The sequence below is a fragment of the Artemia franciscana genome, chromosome 1, assembly GCF_032884065.1.
Source record: "Artemia franciscana chromosome 1, ASM3288406v1, whole genome shotgun sequence".
NCBI lineage: Eukaryota > Metazoa > Arthropoda > Branchiopoda > Anostraca > Artemiidae > Artemia > Artemia franciscana.
In genome coordinates, this window is record NC_088863.1 from 39,630,859 (window position 1) to 39,653,264 (window position 22,406).

Sequence of the window (22,406 nt, forward strand, 5' to 3'; positions counted from 1 at the left end):
TCCATAAATACTAGGCTGTCATGAGATATAGCTAAGATAGCAGAATAATATGAAGCTAATTGAAAAAGATTCTCTATTCTCATACCACGCTCACCATGGATGGCTAATATTAAACAATCCAGCGGAGGGAAGGGGTTCAAATCTCAGAAAAAATGAAATTAGTGACGACAGGGGGTTCAAATCTCAGAAAAAATGAAATTAAAGACGACTGTAGAAGGGTCTAATATGATGAGAGTGCACAAAGATATAGGCTGGGACTAAGAAGTAGACTACAGGTAATTAGTTCTCTAGGACTTGGTCTGGCACTGATATCTATAGTACATAATACCAGTTCACCCATTAGAATCAGAACACGTCCATTAGGTGGACGTCAGAAGGTTTTCCCTTCTAAAGTGAGTTTTAGGGTATTTTTTCTTTCTTTCTATTTTTTCTTTTTTTTGTAAATTTTCCAGGGTCAACTGTCTGGAGGGGGGAACAGGTGAACACCGTCATTTCCCTGTCAAAGCAGCTGCGGATAGAAACATGGCAACTTTCAACCCCGTCAAGCAAAAAACAAACTGAAGCACGAGATAAATGGAAAAGAAAATAGGAATTACAGAAGAGTCAGCCACAGGGTAGAAAGAGGGATTGAGAATCAGGAGAAAAGAGGAGACTGAGAAACCGGATAAATATAATCTAGCAAATCGACAGCCATCATATTGCAATATAAATTAAAGAAGAAGAAGAATAATAGAAGAAAAACATTGAAACAATATTTTAGATTAACTGGCAAGGGTAATATTTTTCAAGTAAGATAGAACTCATTAGTAAAACTTGAATCTGCTTCAGATTGACTTCAGAGAAACCAGAAGTAGCGAAATAATTGGGAACAGGCTATGTTTATTAACAATTAGTGGTTGGAATCCGATAAATCGATCATGTTAGTCATTATGCAAAGTCTTGTTTAAAATAGTATTCACACTAAAAACGGTACAATCACAAACAAGATTTAAGTTTATATTTTAGTGTTTTGTTGTTTATTTTTATACTGGTTTCAGTAAATGGTCTCAGGCTCCGTACTTTTTTTTAGCACATCCTCACAAGCTCCACTTTTGTTGTGCTATTATATTAAAAATGATTATTTTCAATAAACTGTTCTACTACTGCTACTACTACGATCTAAGTTTCTCTAAAATAAATTTGAGAAGCAGTTATAAACATACTCTAGCATATATTGCCTTAAAGATAAGATTGTGATTGTGCAGACTAACGAATTTTTTTTAAATCCTTTTTATTTTCTTGTGCACATATACAGGGGAATCTTTTGAGCCCACTTATAGAATCTCTAATTTCTTCTGATTTTTCCCAAATTTCCAGTTTAACTTTTCTCTGGAAATTTGACAAATATGAACATAGAGGCCTACATGCTCATTCCTACAATGAGCTCTAATCTCTACTTCATAATAAAATAAAAGAAGACTGAAACAAGAAGTCAAGTTATATTTTACTTTTGCTAACAGTTGATTTACTTCGTCAATAAAAAACGAGTAGGTTGAAATAACATCTCAGTCTTGGATACTAACAGAAAAGACAAATCTGGCAAAGAAGGATTAACAATTAGTATTTCAAATAATCACTTACCCTCAATTGAGGAGTGGCTGATAATCAATGTAATGGGTATATTTGCATAATTAATCAAAAGCTTTGACAAAGTTTGAATTTATAAATTAAACTTGAACCCTTCTGAGAGGACTTCTGCCAAAATATCCAATTGGAGGAGTAAAGATGCGCACGAAGAATTTTTTTTGTCAACCTCTATAAAACCTGTATTAACAGAATCTTTAAAGCCTTGCAGGTAGGGAATTTATGGGATAGGAGCATTAAAACAGCTTCCTGTGCCCTACTTTGGGCTGTAGATCCATCCATGTAGGTTTCATTCATATAGTAAAACTTTTGGCGCAAACAGTCACAACTACAAGTGCAATTTGGAAAAAAAATTCTTCATAAAATCTTTAAACCCTTACAATTATGGAAAGGGTAAGGGCAGCAGCTAGGGTCCCCTACTAAGGTCAGAAGGTTTAATTTTACATCTGGCTCAATGTGCGAAAGATGATACACCTTCAAGAGACTATATCCTAGACTTGTTCCCGAAAGTGTCATACAAACATGCACGGCAATTAATAGCTTTTAAGTTGCAAATATGTTTCTAACAGATTATGACCTCTTGCAGACTAGTCTCCAGTTGAAATTATCTATACTGTAGTATTTTTACAAGATGAGACAACATTTCCGATAATGTTATAAATTAGAGTAAAGCTGTAGCTATTTATTAACATAGAAAGCTGTTGATCTAGGATAATGAAACTTTCAAGAATTAATTTTTAGCCCAATTTAGGGAATGGGAAGAAGTTTTTATGGGTACCTGTTTTCACGGTCTTTAGAACTTAAAAGCAGGAAAGGGGTTGAAGTGAGGGCTTCAAACACCTACTTGTGCCTTAATTTGGGCTGTTGACCTATTCCTGCACATTTTGTTCACCAAGCTCACTGACTTTCAAATACAAAAAAAGTGTTCAAATGATCTTTAAAAACTTACAAGAAGGTAAGTAATGGAATTAAAACTTAAAAAAACCTTCTAGAGTAGCCTACTAATATGAGTCGTAAATTTATTTGTAGGAATTTCATTGATTACACTCGACAACTTTTAAAGCTTGTCAAGAGCCATCCAGCTAAATCGCAATTTTCCATCAATGAGCCTTTTGATCCAGGTTTCACTCTGAGTATTTAACAATATATCAAGATTAACTCATGAAAAATTGCAAGGTATAAAAAAAAATCCCAGACATTAAATAGCAATCTATATATATATAAATAAGTTGTCTGTGTGTCGAGTGACGTCATGTTTGTGTGTCGACTGACGAAATTACAGACCGGGACACAAATGACGACCGGGACACCGGGACATAGGGAATATAAATGACGACCGGAACACTCAAAGTGAAAGCGACCGGGACACAAGGAATATTCGATTAGCAATCACCATCAACAAAGCACCGGGACACAAATGACGACCGGGACAATGACGACCAGGACACAGGGAATATAAATGACGACCAAGACACTCAAAGAGAAATTACAGACCGGGACACCGGAACACAAATGACGACCGGGACAAAAATGACGACCGGGACACCGGGACACAGGGAATATAAATGGCGACCGCGACACTCAAAGAGAAATTACAGAGTGGGACACCAGGACACAAATGACGACCGGGACACAGGGAAACAACAACAACGGGGACGCCGGGGGGCACAGGGGGCACAGGGGGATATATAAATGACGACGGGGACACAGAGAATGTTCGATTAGCAATCACCATCAACAAAGCTCAAGGGCAATCATTAGAATAACAAGGTATAGATCTGAATACAGATTGTTTTTCCCATGGACAATTATATGTTGCATGTTCAAGAGTTGGTAAACCTGACAATCTATTTATATGCACAGACAATGGGGCAGCCAAGAATGTTGTATATTCGCAAGTTTTACGAAGTATAATATATATATATATATATATATATATATATATATATATATATATATATATATATATATATATATATATATATATATATATATATATATATATCTATATTCACAGGTGGGACACAGGGACACAACTACAATGGCACGTAACTAATATGGCACGTAACGACTTACGCGCGCGGGGGGCTTGGGGGGGGGGGGGCGCGAAGCGCCTCCACCAACTAGGTGTTGGGATGGCGCGAAGCGCCACCCCAACAGCTAGTAATATATATAATTAATACACTTTCTGAGGGTAAAATTTAATAAAGAGGCACTTTTTTACATTATCCACAGTTCAGAACCAAATTCAGAACCAAAGATCTTGGCAGAAATCCCAAAGAGTATTAGCCCTGGCCTAAGCTAATTGTGTAAAATAACTATGCTTAAACTTTGGACAATTGAATTTTGCTATCTTGGAAAGTAACTGGTTAAGTGAACAGCACTTTTATGAATGAATCCAGAGCCTAAATTAAGTCCTGGGAAGATCTTTTGAGGAATCTACCTTCCTCCTCTAAAAGGACACCAGCCTTCCATAAGCTTAGAAAAATTACACGTTGTAAAGGTGAAACTTTCAGAAATAGGGATGCATCTACAGCAGAAAGTATACATAAATAAAGTGTTTCATTTTCCATAGCTTTCTAAATCCTAATTAATGACTTATCAAAGAAATTGTAAAAAGGTGTAAAAAAAACTTACATCATTGAAATTATCTTTTCAGGGGGTCGGAGTCAAAGAAATGTAGACTCCAAAAAGAGACCAACATAATTGTCAATATTTTATTTATCACTACACGGATACCTATACAGTTTTGTTTGTCATTTCTTGGAAAAAGTTTTTATAGCTTTTTTGATCATGGCTCACTAATTATAGGTTAACTACTTTCAGGTAACAAAGAATTGAATAGGAACATTGTTTATATGAACATAATACATTTATAAAATCTCAAGTTAGTACACCTTACAATGGTACCATACATTTTTAAGACTCACCTATGACGCTAAAGTCTTATGCATGGGCTATTGAGAACTAGACTATATAACAAAATATTTAATTCATTAGATTCTGGGAATCTATAGATCAACTTTCAGAATTCCTTCCAGGGCAATTATGCAGCTACATTTATCCCTAGTATGAAATATTAATACTGACAAAACAGTTGTACTTTCAATTCTCATTTTTTTTCTTAATATAACTGTAACCTTATCTTAAATTCCATTATGCAGGCGTGAAAGAAAGGTTCCTTGTGAAACCTGCCAGCAATGACTCCAAAGTTAGGTTGATCACTCTGAGGAGTCCCAGTATAGATGTCATCCCCTCTGTTCCCAGTTTCTGTCCATACCATGCTTGAATGACAACAGGGTTTGAAATTGGATGGTTTAATTGCCTAAGAAGTTCTAAAATGGAGCAACACAGTTGGAAAAGAGGGGTAGCATTCTCTGCTGTTGGTAGTTTGTTGGGTAATCTTCTGAGTTTTCCTAGGTTCTCTGGTTGTGGTTGATGGGAAGAAGGCTCGATCTAGAGTTGGCTTGTAGATGCTTGAAATCTGTTATGACATCATCTGTTTCCCTTAAGTAAACAAGGGTTGGAATTTTCAATGCAGCAAGCCTCTCATGGTAACGGGAGCTCCTCATGTTGTATGGCACTTTGGTTGCACACTGCTGGAAACTTTCGACGAGTTTTTTTTTGTCTACCTTGGATTGAGGAGAAGTAAGTCTCATGCAAAACTCCAACACTGATTTTAGCACAGAAGTGTACAGTTATTTGATAACATGTTGCTTGCAGAAGAAAAAAGTTATTTTCATGATACAAAGATGTCACCCTGCAGTTGCAGCAGCTAAGAGGGTATGCTGATGGAACTGGGAGTTAACTATAACAGCAAGAAAACACCTACTAGTGTTAGATTAGAGTGGCTACAGCTAGTGAGCCACCTAGTGTGATGGCTCATAAAGTAGTGACCCACTCATAGCATAGAGAACAACAACCTGTGTTCTGTCTGTCAGAAAGGCCATAACCCAGTCAACAACTTCATTAATTAATTGGTGGCATTCTAGTCTTAACTTCAGTCTATGATGAGGGGCCTTATTAAGTAGAAAAAGGTCAACTGGAATCCTCTTACAAATGAGCTTAGTATTGTCATCTTAGGCATCAAGCAAGTTTATATCTACTGACCTAACTTTCTCTAAAGCAGTGTCAGCAACTGGGCAAAAGATTGTAGGTTGTCAGGTGATTTATGATTGCATTATTTGCCATGCTTTCCATAATTTTAGAAGAGACAGAGGCTATACTGACAGGTCTATAGTTTTTGGCATCTATAGGCTTTCCTTTATTGAATACAGAAAGCACATTAGCATATCTCCAATCTTTGGGGAATTCATTGGTATTTAAAGGCGTTGGGCTATCTTGTTTGCCAGTTCTTTCAGGAGCCTTGGATGGATTCCATAAGGACCTCTTACTTTAGTTATACTGATCTTAGATAACTGTTTTGAACCTTGTCAATAGTGAATGTCATCTTGGGCATGGGAGTAGTTACATGCTTAGGTGGTAGGTTTGAAAGTTGCCCATAGGGGTCTTCCTCAAAAACTTTTTTTAAAAAGATTGGTTAAATTCATTTGCTATTTCAGTTGAGTGGTATATTATCCCCAATTGGTAAGGTAAAATCTGGTATGAGGTGTTGGACTGGTTTGCTGGAGAACATGTACCTTCCAAAGGCTTTTGGATTATCACGGCTATGATTTGCTAGTTTCTCTCCACACTCAGAGAAGGTAGACCTAACCAATGTTGTCACCTAATTTCTTGGTAGTTTATACTTAGGGCAATCCTCTTCTGTTTGAGTTTTCTTTTATTTAGCCCATTTATTTTTCTTTCTTTTTTTCTTGATCTTCTGAGTTTTTTTGGGGATACATGGTAAAGTCTTTGGTATTTTTTATGAAGCTAGCCAACAAGTGTTTCCTTTCTAGGTAAATCACCGGTTCTTTGATACATTGCCATGCTACACCAACATTCCTATCTGATGTGAGGGTCTAGTCAACCATTTCAAGCTCCTCCCTTATTCTTTAAAATAATTTCCATGTTCATTGCACCCCACCCCAAATGAGGTCAAAGGTAACCCTAGGCTACATATAAAATTAAACAAACAGAAAGGCAATGCAGACAATACAGGAAGCACCATAATAACAAATTAAATTTTACATAGTATCCAGAAAATTTCCATTAATCACATTATCTCAGTGCCTTATGAAGAATTTTTTACACAAAGGGGCATATTCTGCCTCATTAGGGGATGGTATACCTGGTATTACCTTAAATCCTCAAGTTGCATTGTCCAGCAAAATAAGAAAAAGTTGGGGTAGATAAGAGTATATTTGGCATGTGAGTGGAATATTGAATAGTATTAGTCTTTTTTTATTATTAGTTTTCTTTTTTTGTAAATTACTAGCTGAGGAGCTTATAGCTATCTTGGAAAATAGCTGAGTTAGGTGAATGAAACTTTCAAGAAGGAATTTATAACCAATAACATATGTTGAGAAGATTTTATCTAGCTACCATATCTGCCCTTTCCTTACTTTAGAAATTAGAACATTGCAAAGATGAAAATGTTACCTGATTAAAGTTTGACCAAAAAATTTACCTTAATATGTGTTTTCAGTCTTCTCTGGTTCTTTGTTTTTTTGTTGTTTTTTTTAATGCAAATCTTATCATTTTGCCTGGATTTTAAGTCATATGATAGCATTTTCCCCAACTTTATGAAATAGATTTTGATATCTCTAAAACCCTATATAATGAGGATTGAGCAAATGTATGAGGCTCAAACAGGGGTATAATTTGCAATGGGACAGGGGAGCAATCCCTGCCCAATGCCTGATTTTATGGTACTATATAGTACCTTTATGGTACCAAATGGCTCATTTTTCCATTTTTACAGTCATTTTCCTTTAATTTGGAAATATTGGCTCCAACTTTGCCCCTCCCCATGATTTGGACAAAAAAAACCACTGGGCTCAAAACACTATCCTTGGGGATCACTTGAGTAGGACATCAATTTCTAAAGTTTCACTCTTACAACACAACAGATTGGAAAAAGCCATCAAAGGTCAGACCCTAAGGAGGGGGTATGATGGATGTAAGCACTTCAAATAGCTTCCCAAGGGTCATTTAGGCTCTCAATCTGGGTAAGGTTTAAATTAATAGACTATTGAGGTAGCTAAGAAATAAACTTACCTCTGTTATCAGAATTGCATCCTGAATCCAAATTTAAAAAGCATTTGCATCAGAAATGAACTTTACTGCATCCCTACATATACCAATTCAGGGTAGGCTATATATTTGCATTTTAGGGAGGTAGGGGTAAATATCAGACTCAGTCTACCTCTACAGTCAGCATTGCATCCTAGATCTGAATTTAATATTCATTTGCATCAGAAATGAACTTTACCCCCCCCCCCAATGTGCAAATGTATAGCCTAACTTGAATTGGTATATAGGGGGTGAGGAGTAAAATTCTCCAATGCAAATGCATACTAAATTTTGATCCAAGATGCAATTCTGACTAGAGGTAACTTTACTTCTTAGCTATGCCTACCTGAACAGTCTATTGATGTAACCCTTATTCCTCAATTTGTTCCTGAGATGTTTGCTCATAATCTTTAACTGCTTTTCAAGACAGACAAAAACCCTCATCTAGAATTACACCTTTATTCCAAAGAGAAATCTTGCTGCATATTTACCCTTTTCAGCTTAATGGCATCCAAGCCCCCCCCCCCCTTCTTAGTGCCTGAACATAGCCCCTAAACTATCAGCAAAATGATTGCTGATCATGTTTGGATAGGCTGGAGAGAGCTATCAAAGTGTGAAAGCATTTTCCGAGTTTTATCATGAAAAATGCAAGTAACAGTTGAAAATTACCATTCTTCTGAAGGAAACATCTAAATAAAATAGAACTGGTACAAATAGATTCCTCACTGTGTGCTCTATCCAAATATCATGGTCACTTTTCTGAAAGGTCATGAATAATAAGCCTTGGAGATAGACTACAATAAGTATCATAGGCAGTCTAGAAAAGAAACTGCTGTCCAACCTGGCTTAAGCTATAGGCATATTCAGGTGTCTGCTAGCTTGCCAAAATTAATAAGCTGCACAGACTATTAAAAAATTTGTATACTTATGGCTATCAAAAGTAGTGACTTAAATGAAAGCTTGATTTAGCTTACGACTGAAAAAGCCTTACAAACATAAAATTTTCCAAAGTCAAATCAAAGACCAAAGAAAAGCTTATAACCTGTAAAAAGCATATCAAATAATCCCGAAATAGAGCATTCAATCCTCAAGCCAAATACTGAGCTGCATTTCATAACAGAGACATTTCATTCACAACCTTTCCCGACACACGATCCACAATGAAATCTTCTTTTCGTCGTTCAAAGTTTGCTGGCGGCAAGGCATTAACAGCAAGAAGCGGCAAAGCCATTGATTGGTTAATGTAGAAGGCGGTGTTTCAAAGAATTTTTCAAATCCGGAACCTGATAAAATTCAGGTTTTTCTAGACACAAAATTTAAATGCCCACCAACTTCTTTGTCTGGTTGATAACAAAGGATAGTGTATTTTGAAGATTCCACTAAAGGCCGAAAATTGAGATTCTTTTATGGTTGACATCGTTCAGAGCAAGGACAAAATGCTCATTTCAGCTTCAGGGGACTCTAGTCAATTTGCCCTCAAAGCGTTTTGCAATAGCAAATAAAAAGCCCAAGCACCCTTCCACAAAAATAAACTTTTCGTCTAAGTGGATTGTTGCTGTTTTTGATAAACAGATACTGATTTAGCTTTATTTTTGGATATATTTTAAAATTACTATTCTAAACAAATTCTACAACTGAACATGACTCAAATCAGGTAAATAAGAAATAAAAATCAGGTGAAGTCAGCTGAATTACAATTTATAAGGACCTTTCTCCCTTAATATACATAAGTGCCTAAGATCTGTGAATTTAAATGATTAGCCTATGAAGACAGGCTTTTTCAGTGCAAAATAAATAAAAAAATAATTCAAAATCGTGATTCTATGAGGCCTTTGCAGCTTTAAGCCCTCCACAGGCAAGTTTGTACACAGAGGAATGATATTGGGGGATCAAATTCTCGAAAAAATCTAGATTTGGAAAAACTAAGTAAATTATACGAACAATTTGTTAGTATAAATTGCTAGAACACCATAACACACTTTTTAGATTTGGGTCAAAGAGTGGGCACGGTCAAAGAAACTGGAAAAAAATCGTTACCTAATCCTCCTGTAAATCCAGAAATAAATAAAGAGCTATCAATCAGTTTTTCAAAGTGTAAACAATATGCAAAAATCTTCTGAGAAGACTGTTTTATAGTTTTTTTTAAAGCCTTAATTAACTTATGTGCCGTCAAGTTTATCAAAATAGAACAATGACTTGCGATTGCGACTTTAACTGTGACTTCGACTACTTGCGACAAAGACTGCAACTACTTGCGACTTTCATGATAACTGCTTGTGATTGTGACTACTTGCAACTGTGACTGATACAACAGCACTTCTGCACTTAGTGCTACTACTACCACTACTACAACTATCGAGCTAAATCAAATGAGTTTAGGAGCATCCTAGTTGTCACTATATACACAATAAGAAAATACTCCCCCGGAAAATACCCTATGGAAGACACCCCCCATCTCCGAAAAATTCCTTTAAACAAAATGTATCCCCCCAAAATAACCCTCCCCCCCCGAAAATAGAGTTTTCCAAATTTGAGAATTTTACTTGAGTTTTTCTTTTTTAGTTTATTTTCTACACGAAGTTTTCAATTCTTGGCAGTAGCAGGCGTCAAATTAAAAAAAAAAAAGAAGAAACAAAAAACAGTAAAAATTAATGTAGGTGAGAAATCATCACGATGAAGCTAAAAATGTATGGCACCATAAAGTTTAAAAAGGTTTAGCTTTCCTATGAAAGCATAATTGGCTTTGAGAACCGACAAATTCTTAATGTTTAGGTTTTTACGGACGAAAGCGTTGTCAGATTCTATGAGTTATTTTTTCTTATCTTCCGAGTGTAAAACAACCACAAATCTCTATTAATAAATAAATGAAACCCAAACGAACAAACATTACAATAGATAACCATGTCAAACTCAAAACATGCAAAAATTAAGAGGAATGGGGCTGACAACCTCCCGTGCCTTCTGAAAACCATAATGTAATTTGTACTTTACTAAAAAAAAACAAATAACCGTGGGTTGTCAGTTTCTTACTACTACTACTAATAATTTACCACAGCACCAAGCCGCCTGAGGTCAACACAGCTACGCAAGCTGCTCCTTCATCCCAATCGATTCAAAGTATCCCTCTTTCCGTCCTGCGAAAAAGTTCCCATCTTCCTCAAATCTTTCTTTATGACATCCACCCACCCAACTGCTGATGACCTGCTTTCTGTTTTGCCCTTTGCGGCTGGCTGAAAAGGACAATCCTCGAGAATCTGTCATCCTTCATCCGCAGAACTTGCCCAGGCCATCTCAACCTTTCTCTCATTATAGCCCGAGAAACTAGGATTGACCCACACTTTTTGCACAGCCTACTGTTTGAAATACGGTCAGTCAGCCGGGTACCCAGAACAATCTGCGGGCAATGTCTTTGGAAAACATCTAGAAAATCTTCATCCACTTTTCGGAGCGGCCATGCCTCACGAACCATATTTGACCATTGCCTTCACTATGGCTTCCAATATTTTATTCTTTGTTTGCAGACTTATCTTCCTATTCTTCCAAACTTTTTTCAGCAGTGAAAAAACACATGAGCCTTGGCTGTTTTACTTTCAAGATCTTCACTGCTCCCACCGTCTTTACTAATAATACTACCAATGTAAGAGAAGATGTCTAACTGATCAATATTTTCGTTACCCAACGTTGCCTTTTTATCTTTACTTATTCCTAGCCTTAGCAACTTAGTCATCTTAACATTAATTCTGAAACCTATTCTAGAATCCTGAACCCGCAAAATCTCTAACAGTTGATTCATTTTGCTTACACTTTTATCTAGGATGCTTAAATCATCTGTATAATCTAAGTCCAGGAATCTTTTTCCTCCATTTGTTTTCGTGTTCTCCCATTGCCTTTCCTGTGCTCATTAAGACAAAGTTCATTAAAATGATACATATAAAGGGGGATAGAACGCAATTACTACTCCTAACAACTCACCACAGTAACAAGCCATCTGTAGCCAACACAGCTACACACACTCCTCCTCCATCCCAGTCTACGTAAGGCACCCCTCTTTACCCCTCCCAGGAATTCCCATTTCCCTTAAATCTTTCTTTATGACATCCTCCCACCCCGACCTAGGATGACCTGCTTTCTGTTTAGCCCTAAATGGTTGGTCAAAAAGGGCAATCTTCGGCAATCTATCATCCTTCAAGCGCAGAACATGCCCTAGCCATTTCAACCTTTCTTTCATTACGGCCCTAGAAAGCGGGATTGAGCCGCATTTTCGTACAGCCTACTGTTCAATATACGGTCAGTCAGCTGGGTGCCCAGAAGAATCTGTAGGCAAGTAGTGGCGATATAATGACTTTAAAGACACATATATCCCACCATTCTTGCGACACACATATTTCACAATTCCTACCACACACATATACCGTCATTCTGACGACAGCCAGCAGGTGTTATTGTTATGTAATAGTATAATTACACTTGATTGTTATGTAATAGGAGATTGTTTGCCTATGTTAAGGATGATGCAATCTCACGTGACTTGTTGGAGGTCAGGGCCCACCAGTCAAGTGGAGAACCCCCTGTTGTAACTGTGGATGGAGTAACTGTTGGATGTTACATACGTACAACTGTATGCTACGCAATAGGAGATTGTTTACCTATGATAAGGATGACGCAATTTCGCGTGACTTATTAGAGGTTAGGGCCTGCTGGTCAAGTGGGGGACCCCCGTTTGTAGCAGGACGGCCGGGCCTGCGTCACCGAGCTCTTATTTGAAATCCCGACCGGCATTAAGCCTATGATTTTCCTTCTAAATCAATCTGTTGATTCTTAGAATTTTGCTAGAAATCATGCCATATGAGCCCTTGGCTCTTCCGACCTCGTCAAAAGTGTCATATGAGCTCTTAGCTCTTGTTTTTTTCTAATCTGCCACCCGCTACTGCCAAAAGTGGCAGAGCTTCATATGGATTTCTTAAAAAAAATGAATTCCGTTTTTTATTTTGTAAGATCCTTATTGCTTGTAAATTCCTCTTTTTCACTTTCCTTAGCCCTTTTCAACTAAACTGAAAAATCAACTCAAACAAAATTCTCAAATTTGGAAAACCCTATTTTCCGGCGGGATATTTTTTACAAGGGGTATTTTCCTAAAAAGTTTTCCCGGAGGGCGGGTATTTGCCGCGGGGAATTTTTTTTCGGGGTTGTAATTTCTGCGGATTGAGGGGGTTTTTTAGGGGGTATTTTCCGCGAGGGATATTCCCCAGGGGTTGTTTTCTAGGAAGGGGGGGGTGAACATCGGCCATCTTGTAGACTCTTAAGCTGAAACTTTCTTAACAAGTCGAGGGGGATGTAAAACTTGACATGCACGACCAGGAAACTAGGCGTTGGACTAAAGTGCGGGAACAGAGCTGTCACTGATTGTGAATTACTGGTGAAACAGCACTGGTCACGAACTCCAATCAATATCGCCGGCAAATCAAATGAATCGATTGCCGAAAAACAAATTGAAATGGTTGACCGTTTCGCTTACCTTGTCTCTATTATATCTTCGGAAGCTTACATCGACTACTAAATTGTTTCACGCTCTGTCGTTTTTGCTAGGCCGAGCCACGTTTTGAAGAAGTTGATGATCGATCGAGCTACCAAAAATGAAGAATCGTGGAGCCTCACTAATCTAATGTACGAAGCTGAAACTTGTCCTGCAGCTACAGCTTTCCTGTGCCGTCCTGATACTCTTCATTCTGAGTGCCTCATGAGAATTAAGGGAAATCTGCTCGACGGACTTTGTCAGCAATGACCACCAGTGAAGTATAACTTCTCGGTCGCTCTCTTCCCACCAGGCTGCCAAGCAGACATTCCGAACGCAACTGGTTCGGACATTTTTGGCTGCTTTTTGACACACTCTGGCTCAAATTCTTTATGACTTTGACCCAATAAATTCTTCTTAGTTTGCTAACTTTTGAGGTAGCTTCCCCAAAAGGGACCAGGAAATTCAAAGTGTTGATGTTTGCTCGAGGTTTAGCAAGTAGTTACTATAGCCCAGGAGATTCCTAACATTTGCTAGGCCACTGGTCACCGACCGGAAAGCGAACAAAAAATCGAAAGTACTGAGATTTGACAAAAAGATACTACAGCCCAGGAGAGTCCCAATATATAACATTCCGCTTACCAGAAAGCGCCGAAAAATTACAAATGCTGGAATATGCTTGGGATGAACTGAACTGTTAGAAACAAATGAACTGTTTTTTAAGTTTCTAAGACCTCAAATGGCCATCTCGAAAGTTATATCAGATGCATTTTGGGAAAATACGAGGTGTGTGTGTGTGGGGGGGGGTATCCACCCTCCGATTACTCCAAGTCTTAAGAAGTGCACTAGAACTTCTGATTATGGATCCAATGAGCCCCCTCCGAAGTTTATACGATTACCCTTGCTAAATATACCTTATATGTCTCCAGGGCATGACTCATAACTCTTGCCCTGAGGACTTTGAGGGGGGTTGCCATCCTCAAAGACATAGCTTCCAATTTCTTTCAATTACTTTGAACAAAATGGCTGTCTCAAAATTTTGTCGGATGTGTTCTAGGAAACGGTGAGCATGAGAGGGGGGTTAGACTTCAATCACTTTCGACTGTTAAAATGAGAACTGAACTTTTCAATTTCAAATCGAATGCGCTGTTTTCGAAGTTTCTGTGAAAACAAATGGTCCTTTAAAAAGCTATGTTGGATATATTTGGGGAAACGGTGAGCATGAGGGGGGGGGGTTAGTTGCCCTCCAATCACTTAGGACTATTAAAAGGGAACTGAACCTTTCAATCTCCAATCGAATGAGCTGTTTTCAAAGTTTCTATCAGGTGCATTTCGGGAAAAACGAGGTATTTGGGCGGAGTATCCACCCTCCGATCCCTCTGAATCTTAAAAAGAACACTAGAGCTTCTGATTACCAATCCAATGTTCCACTCCAAAGGTTATATGATCACCATTTCTACATATACCTTATATGGCCCCAGGGCATAACTTACAACCCTTGCCATGAGCGCTGGGGGGTTGTCATTTTCAAAGACATAATTTCCAGACCTTTCACTTGCGTCGAACCAAACGGCTATCTCAAAATGTTTATTGGATACATTTGGGGAAACGGTGGGCGTGGGAGGGGGGTTAGTTACCCTCCAATCCCTTTCAACCACTAAAAAGGGCACTGGCTGTTTCAATTTTAAATCAAATGAGCTGTTCACGAAGTTTCGTTGACATCAAATGGCCATCTTAAAATTTCTATCAGATGTATTTTGGGAAAATACTAGGTGTGGGTGGGTATCCACCTTTTGATCACTGAATCTTAAAAAAAGGCACTATAACTTTTGATTAACAATCAAATGACTCCCCCCAGAAGTTTGTAAGATCGTCCTTTTTATATATGCCTTATATACTCCCAGGGCGTGGCTTAAAACCCTTGCCCTGAGGGCTCTGGGGGGGCTGTCATCCTCATAGACATAATTCTCGGATCTTTCAATTACGTTGAACAAAATGGATATAAAAAAAATCGTTTGGATGGGTCTGGGGAAACAGTGGGTATGGGAGGAGGTTTAGTTGCCCTTCAATCGCTTTCGAACATTTAAAAGGGCACTAGTCCTTTCAATTTCCAATCGAATAGGCCCATTTCGAAGTTTCTACGACAACTCCATTAATACGAAGTGCCCTGGTCTAAACAAAAAAATAAACAAATAAATAAACAAAACATTGTGCCCACATTACTCTTTACTTAGGCAGCACTGTTGCACTGTCTATGATACCTTATATGCTCCCAGGGAATAACTTTTAAGTCTTACCCTGAGGTCTCTGGGGGGTTTGTCATCCTTAAAGACATAATTTCCGTACCTTTCAATTACGTTGAACAAAATGGGTCTCTAAAAATTTGGATTGGACGGTTTGGCAAATTGGGGGCTTGGGAGGGGGCTAGTTACCCTCCAATGACTTTAGACTATTCAAAAGGACACTATACCCTTCAATTTCTGATCGAATGGGTTCTTTTCGAAGTTCCTACGACAACAAATGGCCATCTCAAAATTTCTATCACACACATTTAGGAAAATACGAAGTGTGTGTGTGTGTGGGGGGTGAGGGTGTTGGGGGGTATCAGCCCTCCGATCACTCTGAATATTACAAATGACACTAGAACGTCTGATCACCAATCCAATGAGCCCCTTTTGAAGTTTATACGATCAACCTTTCTATATATATACCTTATAAACCCCCAGGGCATAACTTACAACCCTTGCCCTGAAGGTCTAGGGTGTGGTCATCTTCAAAGACACAGTTTCCGGAGCTTTCAATTATGTTGAAGAAAAGGTCTGTTTAAAAACTTGATTGGATGTGTGTTGGGAGATGGTGGGCGTGGGAGGGGGTTTGGTTGCCCTCCAATGCCTTTGGACTATTGAAAAAAGCACTAGCCCTTTCAGTTTCCAATCAAATGAGCCTTTTTTTAAGTTTACACGACAACAAATGGCTATCAAAATTTCTATCAGATGCATTTGGGGAACCCTTGCCCTGATGGCTCTGGGGGGATTTTCATCCTCAAAGACATAATTTTCGGACCCTAAATTGACGTGGAACAAAATGACTATCTCATAATTTTGATTCGATGTGTTTGGGAAAATGTATGGCATGGGAGGGGGTTAGTTGCACTCCAATCACTTTCGACTATTTAAAATAGCCCTTTTGATTCCCAGTCGAATGGGCCTTTCGAAGTTTCTGTAACAACGAATGACCATCTCCAAGTGTCTATCAGATGGATTTCAGGAAAATACAAGGTTTTTTTTGTGGGGGGGGGTATCCACCCTTTAATCACTCCGAATCTTAAAAAGGTCACTAGGACTTCTGGTCACCAATCCAATGAGTTCCCTCCGAAGTTTATGCGATCACCCTTTCTATATATACCCCCAGGACATATATGCTCCCATATATGCCTTTCTATATATACTCCTTTCTATGTATGTCCCCAGGGCATGGATTAAAACCCTTGCCCTGAGGGATCTGGGGAGGGGTTCATCCTCAAAGAAATTATTTCCGGACCCTTCAACTACGTTGAACAAAATAGCTATCTCAAAATTTTGATTGGATGTGTTTGGGGAAATGGTAGGCGTGGGAGGGGGGTTAGTTGCCCTCCAATCATTTTCGACTATAAAAAATCGCACTATTCCTTTCAACTACCAATCGAAGGGACCTTTTTTGAAGTTTCTTCGACAACAAATAGCCATCTCAAAATTTCTATCAGATGTATTTTGGGAAAATACGAGGTGCGGGGGGGGATATTCACTTTCCCATCACTCTGATTCTCAAAAAGTGAACTAAAACTTCTGATTAGCAATCCAATGATGCACTTCCGAAGTTTTTACAATTACCCTTTCCATATAAGCCCCATATGCCACCAGGGCATAACTTACAACCGTTACCCTGAGGGCTCGGGGGGGGGGTGGTTGTCATCATCAGAGACATAATTTCCGGACATTTCAACTACGTTGAACAAAATGGTTATCTCAAAATTTTGATTGGATGTTTTTGGGAAATGGTGGGCATGGAAGGGGTGTTAGTTACCCTGCAATCACTTTCGACTATTTAAAAAGGCACTAGCCCTTTAAATGTACAATCAAATGAGTCATTTCCGAGGTTTCTACGACAACTCCTTCAATACGAAGTGCCCTGGTCTAAAAAAAAAAACATAAGTAAATAAATAAATAATGCATTGTGCCCACATCGCTGTTTAGTTAGGCAGCGCTATTGCGGTCCCTATGATTACGCACTAAAGTTGAATATATGTACGATAGCCCATTATCTATAAATTGTCTTTGGCAGTATCTATAAATTGTGAAGTTTCTCCATATTATTATGAAGAGGATGAATATTCAATATATATATATATATATATATATATATATATATATATATATATATATATATATATATATATATATATATATATATATATATATTACATCATCCCCCCCGAGAGTGAACGGATCGTTTTTATCTCAATGATGCATGCGACATTTCAATAGGAACATAGCTAAGTATAAAATATCGAGCGTAATTAGTCTATTTAATAAGCAAAGTTCAAAGGTGAACAACAAAGAAATTTGCGACTAAAAGATATGCCACAGCGAGAATAAGGAAATATACGATAAAGAGATAAGTGGCAGTGAGAATTACAAGCAATCTTGAAAAAGCGAGTATTGGAACGTGTCAAAAATAAAGTGAAAGCAAAGAATTTTGCTGTTAGAAGACAAAACCCTTCAACGTTCTCTGTGTTCTCTTGGGAGCCTTCCATTTTCCCTAGGAAAGAGAAGCAAACAAAGCTAACTCATTTGGTGGTTGCTACTTACAACAAGAATCAATATATACAAGCCTACCACATGCCGAGTGCCGGGGCCCTGCTTTGAAATCTGCTACATAGTTTTTTTCTTCTAAAGAGCACAGCTTTTTAAGGAAGAATTTGTATTTTTCCCATGGTGGTTGCATCGAACCTATGGTGACGCCATGACATAAAGAAGAGACTCACGTTGTCTGCGGTTACATGATAAGTGACAATGAGAACAAATATATACAGGCCTGTCGCATAGTCTTGCCGGGGCCCGATCCCCAAATCGACGACATTATTTTTTTTTTGCTTCTTAAAACTGGCAAATTGGCATTTTTGGCCGCAAAAAGGATTTAAATGGGTCACAACTCTAAGAAAGAATTTGTGTTTTTCCCAGGATGGCTATATCGAATTTGTGGTGAACCGTCAAGACATTGAAAAACAGCTCAAATTTTCTGCGGTTAGAAGAGAAGCGACAATGAAAGTCCATAGATAGAAGCAGGGCGAGAGTTTCAGTTACGTTTTACTGAAAACAATATATATTTTAAACATTTTCTCAAGTTGTAAGTATATCAGTAACAAATAAAAAAAATCTGATACTTGCAAGAATTAATATAATTAGACAATGAGACAGTGAGTCTACTTTAATTACTTATTTTCAGTAATATTTATTATTATGGGTATCTGTTCGGTTTTTTATTTTTGCTTATACTTTTACAAATAAAACTGAAACTGTTCGAAATAAATATCGCTTTCAATGAATATACAAATGAGACCCATGTCATTTAGCTGGTTTGAAAGGGAGGATACGGTAGCACCACTCGTATTACTAAATCTTGATTAGCCTTCAGACTTTATTTGTGTTGTTATAGTGTGATGTTGTGACAAATAAAAAATACGCCAGTCAGAATAAAAATCTTTTAAGTACGCAAGGGTTGGACATGGCACACCCCTATGAAAATTTATCCCCTCTCTCCCTTTGGTTTAAGTTGATGGGCAATGATCCAAAGCCCAATGTTTAAAACTTAGCATAGATAACTTATCTTCAAATGTTAAATAATGTTTTGCTCATAGGAGGTGAATCTCAATTTCAACCAATATGTCTCTTTTTCTGTATTTAACTGATGGGTTTACCTCCTAAAAGTAAATGGAAGCTAAATTTGACCTGATTATTCGTTTTAATTTCTGTCATTATAGGAATCATTTATTCATCTACAGTAGCAGCTCATATCTTACGATTGATATGATAATTCATTTTAGTTCCTGTGTGTTTTAGGTTTCATTTGTTCATTTTTGGCAACTTCTGTCCGTTTTAGATTCGAATGTCCATGACTATATTTTTGTTTGTCTTAAATTCTAATATAGATTTTTACTTCTATTTAAACAGCTATTTTATTGGAAAATATTTTAGTTGTAAATAAAAACGTAACTTAAAAAACAGCCTAAATTACCCATACATAAGAAGAGCTATTAGCCTACTCTCCTCCTAAATTCTACTGTGCACACTAAAGTTTATCCTTGTATATTAAAATAAATAGAAAAATGTTTTGATGGAAGTAAAGAGCAAAGTTGAAACTTAAAATGAACAAAAATTATTGCTTCGCAGTCTATCTAATATATATCAATAAAAAAATAGAAATAAAACAACTAATTATATTTCCCTCTGCTTGTAGGACTATAGAAAACTAGCGCTTTACTGAAAGCACAAGAAAAAGAAAAAAGGGAGACACATCAGCGCTACCGATGCAAGAAAGTGATTTTACTTGCTGTTCAAGGTAGGAGACTGTAATCAAATTATTCAAAGTTTTCGAACAATCTGATTCCAATGATGCACTTTTTATTTCGATCTGACACCACTTTTGAGCGTGTCAGGTTTGTCAGGAATATGCCTTCTAGTAGGGTCTGGGACAAGGCTAATACAGCTTCAGCTGATAAGCAATGTACCCTTAGATTGTCTTCCAAAGTGTAGCAAAATAGGACAGAACTGATACGACACTTAAGATAATGAAAGGTGCAATGACAAGATAAGTAATAATAATATTTTTAAATAGATTAAAAACGTCTTGCTGATATCCACTAGAAGACTGTTCTGAAAACTATTTTTCTAATTAAAATCAATTTTCAATTAAAAATCTATGCAGAAAAGCTTAGAAAAGTAACTAAACGACCAATCATAATGATATTTCGCTAACGTAAAAATCCAGGAAACTCTAAAACCAACTAGTTTCAGATTCCTTGATTAAAACCAAGCATCCACACACGACGATAGGGAGCTTTTTAAGACTCTTCTAGAGTCATCCCTTAAAACTAATTAAATAAAAAAAACTAATTTTTTTAGCTGAAAGTAAGGAGCGACATTAAAACTTAAAACGAACAGAAATTACTCCGTATATGAAATGGGTTGTCCCCTCCGCAATCCCTCGCTCTTTACGCTAAAGCTTTTAATTGTTTTAAAAAGTAGAATTGTGGCAAAAAGTCAAACTTTAGCGTAAAGAGCGAGGGATTGCGGAGGGGACAAGCCATTTCATTTACGGAGTAATGTCTGTTCGTTTTAAGTTTTAATGTCGCTCCTTACTTTCAGCTAAAAAAATTAGTTTTTTTTTTATTTAATTTCTGAACGTTTTTGAATTAATGCATGTCTGGTTTTGGCTCTCCGCACATAAATTATTAAAATGAAATTTGTATATTAATTCTTTTTTTGGCTAAATGGCTTTCTCTTAGTTTTGATCAGACGATTTTGAGAAATAAGGGGTGGAGAAGGAGGCCTAGTTGCCCTCCAATTTTTCGGTTACTTAAAAAGGCAACTAGAACTTTTAATTTTTAACGAACGTTTTTATTAGTAAAAAATATACGTAACTTAAGAATTAACCTACGTAACAAACTTTCATAACCTAATATTTTTATTATGTATACGAGAGGGTTTGTACCCTCGTTAATACCTCGCTCTTTACACTAAATCGTAAGTTTTGTCCCAATTCATTAAGAATGACCCCTGAATCAGAAAGGCCGTAGAATAAATAGTTGAAATTATTAAAAATACTTTAGCATAAAGAGCAAGTTATTTATCTCCTCCTAAATACCTCGCTCTTTATGCTAAAGTATTTTTAGAACCCCTCATATGCGTAATAATCTCTGTTCTTTTTAAGTTTCAATGCTACTTCTTCCTTTCATTTGAAAAAACGTTTTCATGTTTATTTTTCATTGTTTTCTTATAGTAATGCTAGAGAATCCTGCGCCCTTTTCATTGAATTTTTCTTCCCCCATGACAGATTCCTCCAAGGAAAGATCCTCCAACATAGCCCACTCTCCTCAGCCCCACCCCCAAACAAAATAAAATCCCCCTGAAAACGTCTGTACACTTCCCAATAACCATTACTATATGTAAACACTGGTCAAAGTTTGTAACTTGCAGCCCCTCCCCCAGGGATTGTGGGGGAGTAAGTCATCCCCAAAGACATAGTTATAATGGTTTTCGACTATGTTGAACAAAATGGCTATCTCAAAATTTTGATCCGTTGACTTTGGGAAAAAAATGAGCGTGGGAGGGGGCCTAGATGCCCTCCAATTTTTTTGGTCACTTAAAAAGGGCACTAGAACTTTTCATTTCCGTTAGAATGAGCCCTCTTGTGACATTCTAGGACCACTTGGTCGATAAGATGACCCCTGGGAAAAAAAAACAAAAAAAACAAACAAATAAACACGCACCCGTGATTTGTCTTCTGGCAAAAAATACAAAATTCCACATTTTGTAGATAGGAGCTTGAAACTTCTACAGTAGGGTTCTCTGATACATTGAATCTGATGGTGTCATTTTCGTTAAGATCCTACGACTTTTAGGGGGTGTTTCCCCCTATTTTCCTAAATAAGGCAAATTTTCTCAGGCTCGTAACTTTTGATGGGTAAGACTAAACTTGATGAAACTTATATATTTAAAATCAGCATTAAAATGCGATTCTTTTGATGTAGCTATTGATATCAAAATTCAATTTTTTAGAGTTTTGGTTACTATTGAGCCGGGTCGCTCCTTACTACAGTTCGTTACCACGAACTGTTTGATTTCTGGTAAAATTATCCATGTGTATTGTAGAGTTGAATGATTACACCCTTTTTTATTATAGTTTATTCTTGACACTTTTGAATTTGAGTTTGCAAAAAAGGCACTAAGTTACATGAACTTTCCAAAAAAGAAGTTCTAAATGGTATTCCTGGCACGAATAGCATATTAAAAAAAAAATCTGAGCAATAGTCATATTTTTTGCATAAGAAATTCTGCGA

The 22,406-nt window shown here is 37.3% G+C and overlaps 1 protein-coding gene across 1 annotated transcript in view; it reads right to left on the reverse strand.

Annotated features, from left to right (window-relative positions):
• LOC136029498 (M-phase inducer phosphatase-like) overlaps nt 1-8,977 on the reverse strand; it is a 35,161-nt gene extending 26,184 nt beyond the window's left edge. Inside the window, exon 1 of the mRNA XM_065707942.1 lies at nt 8,840-8,977. The gene's annotated coding sequence lies outside the window, so the exon portion shown is untranslated. The remainder of the gene's footprint in view (nt 1-8,839) is intronic.
• Between the last annotated feature and the right edge of the window lie 13,429 nt (nt 8,978-22,406).